This window comes from Myotis myotis, unplaced genomic scaffold (assembly GCF_014108235.1).
Source record: "Myotis myotis isolate mMyoMyo1 unplaced genomic scaffold, mMyoMyo1.p scaffold_m19_p_5, whole genome shotgun sequence".
Taxonomy (NCBI): domain Eukaryota; kingdom Metazoa; phylum Chordata; class Mammalia; order Chiroptera; family Vespertilionidae; genus Myotis; species Myotis myotis.
The window spans coordinates 10,532,705-10,544,986 of NW_023416357.1; positions in this window are offsets into that span (position 1 = coordinate 10,532,705).

Sequence of the window (12,282 nt, forward strand, 5' to 3'; positions counted from 1 at the left end):
TCTCCCTCCCTCTTCCTCTCTGAAATTAATAAAAAAATATATTTTTAAAAAAGAGTATCTAAGCTCTAAGTAATTTTGGATTTCTTTTACCTCATGCCAGAGAGTATGCCAGGGAAGTTTTATTTGCATGTAAAGGGTGATATGATCATGCCTGAATAAATAAAACTATTAGACTTAGTGTCAGCATGATTCCATTGACTTGGTTCTTTTTTTTTTGTTTTTCAATGTGGCAATTATATCTCAAGCATCCTGGATTGTGAGATCCTTGAGGAATGAACCATGTCTCATTCATATTTATACTCTCAGCACCTTATCACATACCTGGTGATAATGGAATTCAAATATATTAAATAGAAGTAAGAAATAATTGTGCATAGGAAAACCAGGAATGAAAATATTTCCAAAATAAGCATGTTAAAAGCTAAGCATTAGTGGTAGCATTACAGTAGCATTAGTGTTGGTAGGAAGAGAATCAAAAATAGTTTTCAAATGTGATAAAGGATTTAGAAGCCAGAGGAGTACAGCTGAGGAGAGTTGTTTATCAATCACTAAAAATGTTCACGAGTTCTCAGTTAACAGCTCTGTGACATTCTAGAATGTGTTTGGCTGTTTGGACTTTAGGTCAAATGAACTTTCTGTCACTCAAATGCTGTCACATTCACAAGCAAGGTCATAGTCAGGACAGTCCACACCTCAGTTTATTGCTACTGTGTACCAGGCACTGTCCTAGGCCCTGAGGATCGAGCTCACTAAGACAGCGAAGGTCCCTGTGGTCATGTCATGTTCTAGTTGCTAACGTTAGACTGAGACCTGATTCATGTTTAGTTTTGTTTCACCTGCATCAGTCTCATCGCCATTCCTTCTCTTTCCAGCCAGACCAATAATGCCACGAAAATAGAAGATTGTCATATACTCTTTCCACGGCATTAACCCTTGCTAGGAACAAATGTCTAAAGAGCAAAACAAAACAGTTCTCAATTTGCTGTTCCAAGTCTTGTGACTCCTCTTTTGTGTCACTTGGATAGATCATTTTCATGAAATTGAAATGGATTACTTAGGCATATTCCTAAGTAGGAATGGTTAGAGAAACTCGTAAGAGAGGAGTGGTTAATAATCAGACAAATGTACTTTGTGTCAAGTCTGCTGTAGGTGCTCAATTGACACCTGCCCCTAAATAGTGGGTTGTCTTTCTTATTGGTCATAGGTAGGCTGGACTGTATTAACCTCTTATCACTTTTCACTAGTGAATAGAATTGATCCAGTGAAATTACAAAATCTTCCATCTAATTATTCTACAAGCTATTGAGATGCAGCTAAATTCTTTCTTTTCCTGGAGTTTATAGGTCCAAGTTTTGATGCAATATCTTGTAGTTGAGAGATTTTAAAATTCATTTTACAGGTTACTTCTCAATGGTAAGAGAATTATTCACTACAAACATAAGAACGAAAACACAAAATTATTTGATAACCACCAAAGCTATTTGGTAACTTGAAACAAAATAGTCATAAAATTCCTTCACAGGGTTGAAAAACACCAGCATAATAAAATAATGAAAAATCCAAGTAATTAAATTACTCTGATGGAAATTATAATAATATGTAACATGCAGAGAATTAGGTTTTGCCCAGCCAATAGGATTTCTTTCTTATGCGAGTGTGTGTGTGTATAAGTTGTGTATAAACTACTGTAATTTACAGACACACATACCAGTATAAAGGATGATCAAACCATGAAGTAACAAAATGCTTTTTCTAAAAAGATGTATTGACATAATTAATATAAAAAAGCACATAGAATATTGTTTCTTCATCAACATCTATATCCATATTACCAAATAGTAAATAAAATAATTAACTAATTCTGTATCTAGCTTTAATTGATAGTATTCAATAATTTGGGGTGAAATACAACACATTAAACACTTTAAAGACCTGAGTTCTGTTTCAGGATGCTGGAATCAGACTAAAAAGATTACTTCACTAGATTAAACATAAGGGAGATATCAAGTGGACTAGTATTTTGAAAAGAGAGTATGAGGGTGGTCAATTTGAAGAAGTCATCAATGCCCCACATCAGCACCTCACATTAGGTACTTGGAGCAAAGGAGAGCTTTGCCCCTCATCTCTGTTTCTTTTTCCCCCTTTACTCATGGGGTAATCCACTGTGTTTTCAAAATATCTATGTTATTCCCCCTGGAAGAAGCTCTTGGCAGTGAGGGTGAATCTTGGCGTTCCTGGAACAGAATTAAAACCCTACTTACAACTCATTTCATGGAATGACTAGTGTCTTAGAGAGGGCAACACCAATAATTACTCAGAGTAATAGAATGGCAATGAAGTACCAAGAGGTTTTGCAGCCTCCCTTATACCCTAGGGGAAGCATTTGAATGTCAGGAATAGGAGGATGGAAATGAAACACATTTCTGCCTCTGGTGTGCAGCACTGATTTTTCTTTTATGCTCAGGAAAATGCTTAGAGGATAAAGTTGAAAAAAAATATATACACACAACACTTTCAAAATGGAATATTTTCTAATATTAAACTCTATGGGTGCAGATGCATAATAATGTCTAAAATGTGGAAATGATATACTATTTCAAGGGGAAGCAAATGAAAACCAAACCAATACGTAAAGGGCTAAGAATCACTCACACTCTGCGTTTTATGGAGGGAAGGGCTAGCCCAGAAAAAGCACTGTGGCCTCAGAGGGGAAGTTTTGTTTGCCTGTAGAGGGTGATATGATCATGCCTGAATAAATAAAACTATTAGACTTAGTGTCAGCATGATTCCATTGACTTGGTTCTTTTATTTATTTTTCTAGAAGTTGCTATTTTTTACTACTTTCATTAAAATGGTTAATTAAACACATTTCCTTCTTTATTTAAAGTGCATATATTAAGTACGGCAGAAAAACACAAATGGGATTAATTCAAATAGTAAACATATATTTATGAAAATAGTATTCCTAAAATATATATATAAAATTTGTAGTGGAAAGAGCATAACTGTTCCCAAATGTTACAAGTGTAAAGAACAAACAGGAGATTCTAATGACTGAACCATTAAGTTTATTTAAAAATACGTCTTTAATTAAAAAAAAAAGGTATGGGTTATTTTGACTCTGTGGATAGTGTTAAACATATGAAGATTATTTGAAAAATGTAAATTCAAAATAATGGCTTTTTACATGCTTTTTATGTGTCCAGAGTAATGAGGAAAAGTGATGAGGTAGAATATGATTGTGTAAAAATAGGAAGGAGGAAGTAATTGCAAGGGTCTACCACAGTAGTTTAGTGTCAGTATTGGAAAAATAAGTTTTGATTTCTAGAATCTAAGGAAATCATGAACCCATAACCTGGTCAGCAGGCCAACGGTCTAACCACTGAGAAAACCGGCCAGGGCTAGTTTTCAAAATTCTTGGTACTCTAAGAAAAATAGTAGGCTTTTGCTGTAACACTGCAAGTTAATAGAATTCACATAATGCTGTTTGAGTATTCGTTTATTTATTAATTTAAGAAACAGTATTGAGGACAGACCTTAAGCCAAAAATTACCTATACACTTATGAAATGCTCATCTTTATTAATAATTAAGAAAGTGAAGATTAAAAATAACTACCACTTAATCCATCAAGCTGCTAAAAATATTTAAATTCTGAAAAGACAGAATATTGGTGAGGGTTGTAATGGGCTCACCATGGGAGGGGAATTATTACCATCACTGTGGAAACCATTTCACACCACCTTGTAAAGTAGTACATGCACACAATCTAGAAATCCTATTCCTAAGTGTGTGTGCATACTGGAAGATGTATTTATAGCAGCAGATACCAGAAAAAAAAAAATAAAGAAACAAGACTTGTAGATCCCTTAACACTAGGATAAATAAATAAGCAGGGATAGTTTTATGAAACTACTAGAGGCCCAGTGCACAAAATTTGTGCACTCAGCAGGGGATCCCTCAGCCTGGCCAGCCTGCACCCTCTCACAGTCCAGGAGTCCTCAGGGATGTCTGACTGCTGGCTTAGGCCCACTCCCCACAACTTGCTGGCTGGCCTGAGCAGGGAGCAGGCCTAAGCCATCAGTTGGACATCCTTAGCGCTGCTGCAGAGATGGGAGAGGCTCGCACCACCGCTGCTGTGCTCACCAGCCATGAGCCCAGCTTTTGGCTGAGTGGCACTCCTTCTGTGGGAGCGCACTGACCACCAGGGGGCAGCTCCTGCGTTGAGTGTCTGCCCTCTGGTGGTCAGTGCGCATCATAGCTACTAGTTGTTCTGCTGTTTGGTCAATTTGCATATTAGCCTTTTATTATATAGCATATGACAATGAATATAAATGAACTGCAACTGATTTATCAACATGGATGAGTCTCAAACTCAAACTTGGGGAAAAAGTAAGAGGAAGTACATAGAATTTGAGTTAATTTATATAAGTAAGCTAAATTAAACAGATTGTTAGGAATACATTCCTAGATGATATAACTGCTGTGGGAAATGAGGTACTGCCTGTCTCCACATTCTTTTCCTGAGACTCCTGCTCCTCCTTTTTTTTTTTTTTTTAAATGTCTTTTTTGTTGTTGTTAATCCTCACCAGAGGAAAATTTTCCATTGATTTTTAGAGAAAGTAGAAGGGAAGGGGAGAGACAGAGGGAGAGAAACATCGATGTGAGAGAGACACAATGATTGGTTGCCTCTCACATTTGCCCTGGGGCAGGGGATTGAGCCTTTAATCCAGGTACATGCCCTTGACCGGTATTGAACCCAGGACCCTTCAGTCCAAGGGCTGACGCTCTATCCACTGAGCCAAACCAGCTAGGGCCTGCTCCTCCTTTTTTGATAGTACTGTTCGTTCTGCTCTTTGCCTTCTTTCTCCTCATCTAATAATTACCTTTTAGATCTTATCCTGTTTTTCATAGCCAAATTAAAGTACCTTTTGTCCATGATCGTCTTCCAGAATTTATGCAGCCTTTTCTGTAAGATGACTTATGTTTTATATCACATTATACTTTTGTACAAGATTATCTACTTGTCTATGATTCCTTTTATATTGCTACCATCTCTAAGATGGAGATCACCAGGTCTTAATTTTAAGTAATAAATGTATATAATTTTCAACACAGAATTGTGCAACAATAGAAATATTTCAAAACCCATGTTTTCAAATTGCTCTCACCACAAAATGAATATATATTTTTTAAAAGCTTTATTTTCAAGCTCATTGATTGAACATTACTTTGAAGAAATATAGTGTTTATTTTTCAAAAAAGAACTACATGTAGCTTACCATGTCAGTTGGATTGTACAATTACCATTTTTGAACCTTGTAATGCAGCTTTAGCTTGCTCCAGGAGTACAAGTGCCAGTTCTACTATTTCCTCGCTGTTTGCTTATGTTTCTATTAGTAATGTTACTGTTATTCTGAATATTTATAGAAACCCTTTCAAACCACTTGTCCTTCTTGTTAGGGTTAGTTTAATTAAAACTAGATAATATAACCTGTAAATCCACTTGGTTGGCCACATGTGAATTACACTCAATTCATGAAAGCAACTAGCTCTTGTGGGCCTCACTGTAGACCCTACTCTTCCCTCAGGTTCTCAGCTACATGCATGCTCATCAGCCTTGGACAAAAGGACTAGGAGAGGTCAGCAGTGTCTGTGTTTGTTTAGATATTAGGAATGCTTCACATATATAACAAAGTTTCTCATGCAGAACACAGAGAATTTTGTGGTTTGCCCATTCCACCTTTGATTTTTATGAATTAATCTAGTGATTGTCCACAAGGAGGGGGAGAATCACAAAACAAACAAACAAAAAAACACCCCAAAACTTCTTCACAATCAATAGAAACATGTCCCTTCCTCTCCACTACCCCTGGTTGAGGACGACCACAGCACTAGATCCCAGTGGTCTTTTACTTTGATGGAAAGAAAAAAGAAGATTCCAACTGAATGAGTATAAATGTGAGGACAATTGTCCAGAATTTAGTCTATAAACAACAGTCATTTCCCAACAGGATATTCTTTTTCTTCAACTCAATTTCTCCTTCCCCGACTTTGTACATCATAGATTTTAAATAAAACTGTAAAATTATATTTAGGCTATAATTTGAACACAGGGGAAGAAATATTCACATGAAAAGAGAGTGAGGGTAGAACAACAGAAAAATGAAAGCAATAGGCTGTGGAATTATGAATTTCATTTTTTCTGAACTTTTCTTGTTACTACTTTGAAGCGAGGCTGCCTGAGGTCTCATCCCTTCTATTATTTAATTTCTCAGGGCCTCTGTTTTATCATCTCCAAAATGAGTGGGTTGACCTAGTTGATATCTAAGGTCCCTCTCAATGTGAACACTGGATAAGGTCTACGTGTCTGAAAAATTTAGGGGGCAAATCAGCTTTTCATTATAAAGAAATATTAGGTTTTCTTCTCAGAGTTCAGTTGATTTTTCATTTATTGAACTTTCCCCATAAACCAAGAGCTTTGCTGGAAGCCTTACTGGTATTGTTCAAATCTTTATAACAATCTTTAAGAAAAGAATTTTAGTCCCTATGTTATCATAAGTAAACTACCATTAAATTCAGCTAATAAATGGCAGAGCCAGGGTTTGAATGCAGGTATGAGGGACCTCCAAGTCCACATCCTCTCCAATATACTGAGATTGTGAGGCTAGTGCTTTAATAGGCCTGTGAAATAGAGTATGAAAAAAGTGTATTGTGTTGCTTTACCTTGGGTTTTGGTGGGGAATGGGGCAAAACTGAGGCTAGAAATTATAATGATTTTCTTCATTGTCGAGTATGCTTTTATATTACTGGAAGGAATGGAAAATTTTTCTTTCTCAAACTTGTCTGGTAAATTTGGGGTTAGGCTCCCCTGCATAACAAGTAACGTAAAATCTTTTCTACAGGTGTGACTTTTTTATTTTCCTAAATCTTAAAAAAAACCCTATTGTATATGTGTGTGTACATGAACACATATATTTATTCTTGAATATGTGATTCTACATAGGTGGCAACAAATCTGTTGTATATTTCATGCTCAATTAAAAAGAAATTTTATAAGATTTCCATGTATTATGGAAAGATCAGCATCTGTCCCCCATTTAATTAGGTCCATCCTGATTATGTTAAATGTGTTCTGGCTGCTGTTAAGAAAATTCTCTAAATATACATGAAGGGAAACCTGGTTAAAAATGATTTGTCAGCACGAAACAGGAGAGTTATAAACAAAGACACTCTGAGAGTCGCTTAAACCTGAATGCTTAGACTGGTTAAACAGTTCTCCTTCCCCTTCTTCTCTCATGACTAATTCACACTAAAATGCAAATGCAACTTGGAACCAATCTTTGTGGAGGCTTCAGGAGTTGGGTTAATTTTTCCTTCCTATTACTTTCACTTTGGAACACCTTTGGGCTTCTGGGATCTGGCTGAAGCCAGGAAGGGAAATGCCAAAATACTACGGAGAAAGCATATTCTTGGGGTAATGTAGGCCTGACTCGAGGAAGCCAACCCTTGCTATCAATTTTATGTTAAAAAAAACTCAGTCTGTAAGATTTCCAGTGGGTTGAACAGATATAAGAGTTGCAGATAATAAAAAACCAAAACAGGAGGGCATTGTCGGAGGCTTCATGGGGAAGAGGGAGAGAGTTTAAGCTTTGGATCCTGAAATTGGGGTTCTATCCTTTGTTTTGCTATTAATTTTGTGATTTTTTTTAAGCTTTTTCTCGGAATTTTCCTGTTTAAAAATGCACCGCAGTAAGATCTCCACAAGCCCAATGAGTAGGGTTATCCAGGCATTCGAAGGCTGTGCAAATTCTTTTTTTCATTCAAGTATTTATTCACTCAACAAATATTGGCTGCCAACTACATGTCAGGAGCTAGTCTACTAAGTTCTGGGGATGTAACAGTGTAGAAAAAATATCTATTCTTATGGACCTTAAATTTCAGTGGTGATAAATCAATATATAATGTTAGATATTATTATGTCAAGCCAAATAGTAAGGAAAGACCTTTCTGAAAAGTGACTTTTAAGCAGAGGACTTCTGGAAGTGGGTGGGTGATGCTCTGGGGAAAGAGTCCCACATAGTAGAACCAGTCAGGACAGAAGTGCCGAGGGGCCCTCACGCTTGTGTGTTGGATAAGCAGTGAAAGCCAAGAGCTGGAGGAGACTGAGCATGGAAGGCAATAGTAAGAGATGTTCTCACAGTATTAGCAAGAAAGAGATTCAGTGTCCAAGTCTGGGGTGCATGCTTATACTACAATATGGATGAAATAGTAACCAGCACATTCATTGAAATGGCTGCTGGTCTGTCATGATTTAGAAGTACAACTAAGCTCTGCTCTTTAAGTTTAGGGTTCCAGAGTCTTTCCCTCACCAAATTTGTCAGGACAGTTGGCAGGGATGTAATTAAAAAGGAGGGAACCTGAATATACCAGCAGAGGCAGAGAGCTTGTTTAAACAAGAGAAGGCGACAGTTGGAAAAAATGATTTCCCCTGATGAGGCTATGCACATTGAACAGTCCAATCAAAGCCCCCAAATGATGCTCCCAACGCCCCTCCCCTTCTCTTGCCTTCCTTTCCCTCTCCTCTTCCTTCCAAAGGTTACATGTGCTATCATTTCATTACATAACATTTTGGAAAATAGCAAAAATATGGAAATAGAGAACAGATTAGTTGTTGGTGATAAGCAGGGGATGGGGATGGGGATAGGACGGAAGTGGTTGTGGCTATGAAAGGACAATACATAGATGCTTGTGACAAGGCCAGTGTTCCCTATGTTGACTCTATTAATCCCAATACCCTGGTTCGGATATTGTACTATAGTTTTGCAAGATGTTACCATCGGAGGAAATTAGGGGAAGATATACAGGATCTCACTGTTTATTTATTTTCACAACTGCATGTGGATCATGAGCATCTCAAAATAAAAGTTTAATTTACAAGTTTAGAAAGGAATAACCATGGTGGTGCTAGAGGACAACTTGAGACAACTGAGCTTCCTCACTCACACTGCACTTCCCCTGGGTCTTTCTGTTAAGGCAACCTTGGCAATGAATATTCCATGGCATCTGTATCCCTTCGTGGAGTAAAGCACATTTATTCCACGGTGCAATAAAGTGACATGATTAATAGTTTAAATTCATTGGTATTCTAGACAAGCAAGCTCTGATGTAGCCAGTTGAGAGCAGAAAAACCACCCAAATAAGCCAAAATGATTTTTATAGGAACAAGACGAAGTGATCGGAAAACTCATATACAATTAGAATGGGGCCAGGAAGAGTCTTGGAACATTTTTTGGTGGAAGAAGGAATTACGTAGATTGTTCTCTTTTTTCTCTCTCTCTGCCAAGAGACAGCAGTACACGAGATTTTCCATTTTAACAAATCTTCTCTAATACTTAGTGCCACCAGGATTTCCGACTTTTCTTATTTTGATGGTCTCTTATTGGTTTATTTCCTTAGAGACTGGCAGGAGTTCTGTGTACTAATCTTTCTTAGTGATGTGTGCTGCAAATATCATTTCCCAATCTGAACTTTACATGAAATAGCTTCTGCACGTAAGATTTTGGCTTTCTGAAAATTTTGTTAAAAGTTGGTCCAAAGTATCTGGCATTCTAAACCTTTCATCATTAAAACTGTGTTGTGGCTTTAAGAATAGGTAAAAGTTTCAACAGAGGAAGTTAAGTAATCAAGTAATAGACCCACACACATATTTGGATTTGAGTTATGAGTACAACGTCTGTAGGTGTCAGTTTGCCTGGGACTATTCCTGCTCATGCCTATTGTCTGAGTGTGATTATTAGTAACTAGAGGCCCGATGCATGAAATCCGTGCAAGAGTAGGCCCCCCCCCCCCGCTGCTGGCACCGGCTTCCCTCTGGCACTGGCTTCCCTCCGGCACCGGCTTCCCTACGGCACCCGGGACCTGAGCTTCGCTTGCAGCCCCAGCTTTGTCTGGAAGGACATCTGATCTAATTAGCATATTATGCTTTTATTATTATAGATGCCCCTTTCAATTTCAAATGCTTATTGATTTGGATGAAAAAATAAATACAATCGTTCTATATACATGATAGAGGGGGACCTAGAAGTAAAGAGGGATGCCATTGGCTACCCTAGAAGTAAAAAGAATCCAATTTTATCCATGTCCTACACTGTAACAAAAATCAATTTCACAGGAGTTGAACATGTAAATATGAAAGAAATCTTTAGGACTTTTAGAAATAATTATAAGAGAAAATCTTTACATTATGATGGGGAACAATGTATTTAAAATTACAAGAAAACACAAACCATATTAATTTTTTTTCGTTTGGAGACTCTTTGAAGAGCATTTGACAATATTTGGGAAAGTTCAAAGATGCTCATCTCTAGTTACACCATGAAGAGGCCTTTGACCTTGTACACAAAGGGATTATACAAGACATTCATTGCATCTGTAGTTATGTAAATTTAGAAACAGCCTCTATGTGCATCCGTGTGAGGATGGATAAATAAATTGTGCCATTTTCATAAAAGAGAATGCCACACCCTCTTATTCCCACTGCTAAGTATGGAGATGAAAGTTGACCAGTGAAGAAGGCTGATGGAAATTTTGATTCTTTGGGAATATGGTGTTGGAGGAGAGCTTTACAGGTACTCTGAACCACTGGAAAAATGAACAGGTAGGCCCTATAGCAAATTAAGCCTGCATCATTGCTGGAGGCAAATATGACAAAACTGAAGCTGTCTTACTTGGTCACTTCATGAGAAGTCAGGATTCTTCAGAAAAGACAATACTTCTGGGAAAAATAGACGGCAGCAGGAAAATACCAAATATGAGATGGACCTACTCCATTTAAAAAAAGCCGAGCAGGACTGTGAGAACACAATGGTATGGACTTCACTCATTTAGAGGGTCGCCAGGAGTCAAAGCTGACTCAATGGCACATAGCACACACACCAAATAAAACTTGCACAAAACCATGGAGGCAGATCTTGGCCTTTTTCTCTCTCCAAATTGACTAGGTGACCTGTTTTCCTGCATTTTATCAGTGAGGCTGCTGAAGACAAATGCACTTTTCAACGTGATTATTTTTGTGAAAGTGAAAAAAGAGGAACACTACACACTTTCATATTTTAAGATTCACTAGCATACTCAGAATTTAAAAAAAACTATCTGCTTATCGTATATTGTATTTTAGCTACCTTGTGATATCTTAAATACAATGAAGAATGAGGTCTTTGAAAAAAAATCTAGGATACATTTTAGAACTTATAACATTCCCCAAATGTTATCCTAGGTTAAACTCCTGCATAGTAATAAAAAAAAAAAAAACTATACTAGTTCATAGAATATAGAGCCTCCATTAAAAAAATTGTGCATATAGTGTGAATTAAATATGTATACTTTTAAGTTGTCTTGTGTGAAACTATTAGTTGTACATGTTGATTACACTAAGACTTAGGTTTTTAAAAGATATATTTTTATTGATTTCAGAGAGGGAGAGAGAGATAGAAACATCAATGATGAGAGAATCCTTGGTTGGCTGCCTCCTGCATGCCCCACACAGGGAATTGAATCCACAACCTGGACATGTGCCCTGAATGGGAATTGAACTGTGACCTCCTGGTTCTTAGGTCAATGCTCAACCACTGAGCCACACCAGCCAGACCTAAGACTTGTTTTACCTAAGTTTATTTTTACATCAAAGCTTTATAATCCCTATCTCTATTTCTGACTGGGTTATTGAAATATTTCCTCTGATCTATTTCACTAACATTTACCCTTGCCTCATGGATGTCTGGGCACCTATCTCCATGGCCTTGAAGAGTGTTTCTGTTTTTCATCTTTGGTTTCAGTACTGGCTACACTGTCACAGTGTTAAAAGTGGATATCAAGAGGGTAAAGGGACATCTGCCCTGAAACAAATCATTTTCTTCCTTAAATTGGCAATTTTATGTTGATGTGGAGGAACCATCCAAAGTCTAAGATTCCGGGATCTGGTCAGGACCAGTATCTAAGGGGAAGGGGAGTGGTATTATTGTGCTTTGGTCTTTCCCAATGTTGCCTTTTTTATTCAGAGCTGAACATGTGTCCCATAAGTCCCATTTCTTTTCTTTTTGTCTCTTCTCATGTGTCACAGTTGGCAAAGTAGTTCATGGGAGGGTGTTAGGCAGAGATGGTGGTGATGAGGTTTTTAGGAAACCAATTAAGGACCTATTTCCCCTCTATTCCTATTTTAATGAGAACTTGGATTTTATTGTTGATACTATGAGTTGTCCCCTTGAGACTTATTTGAATAATT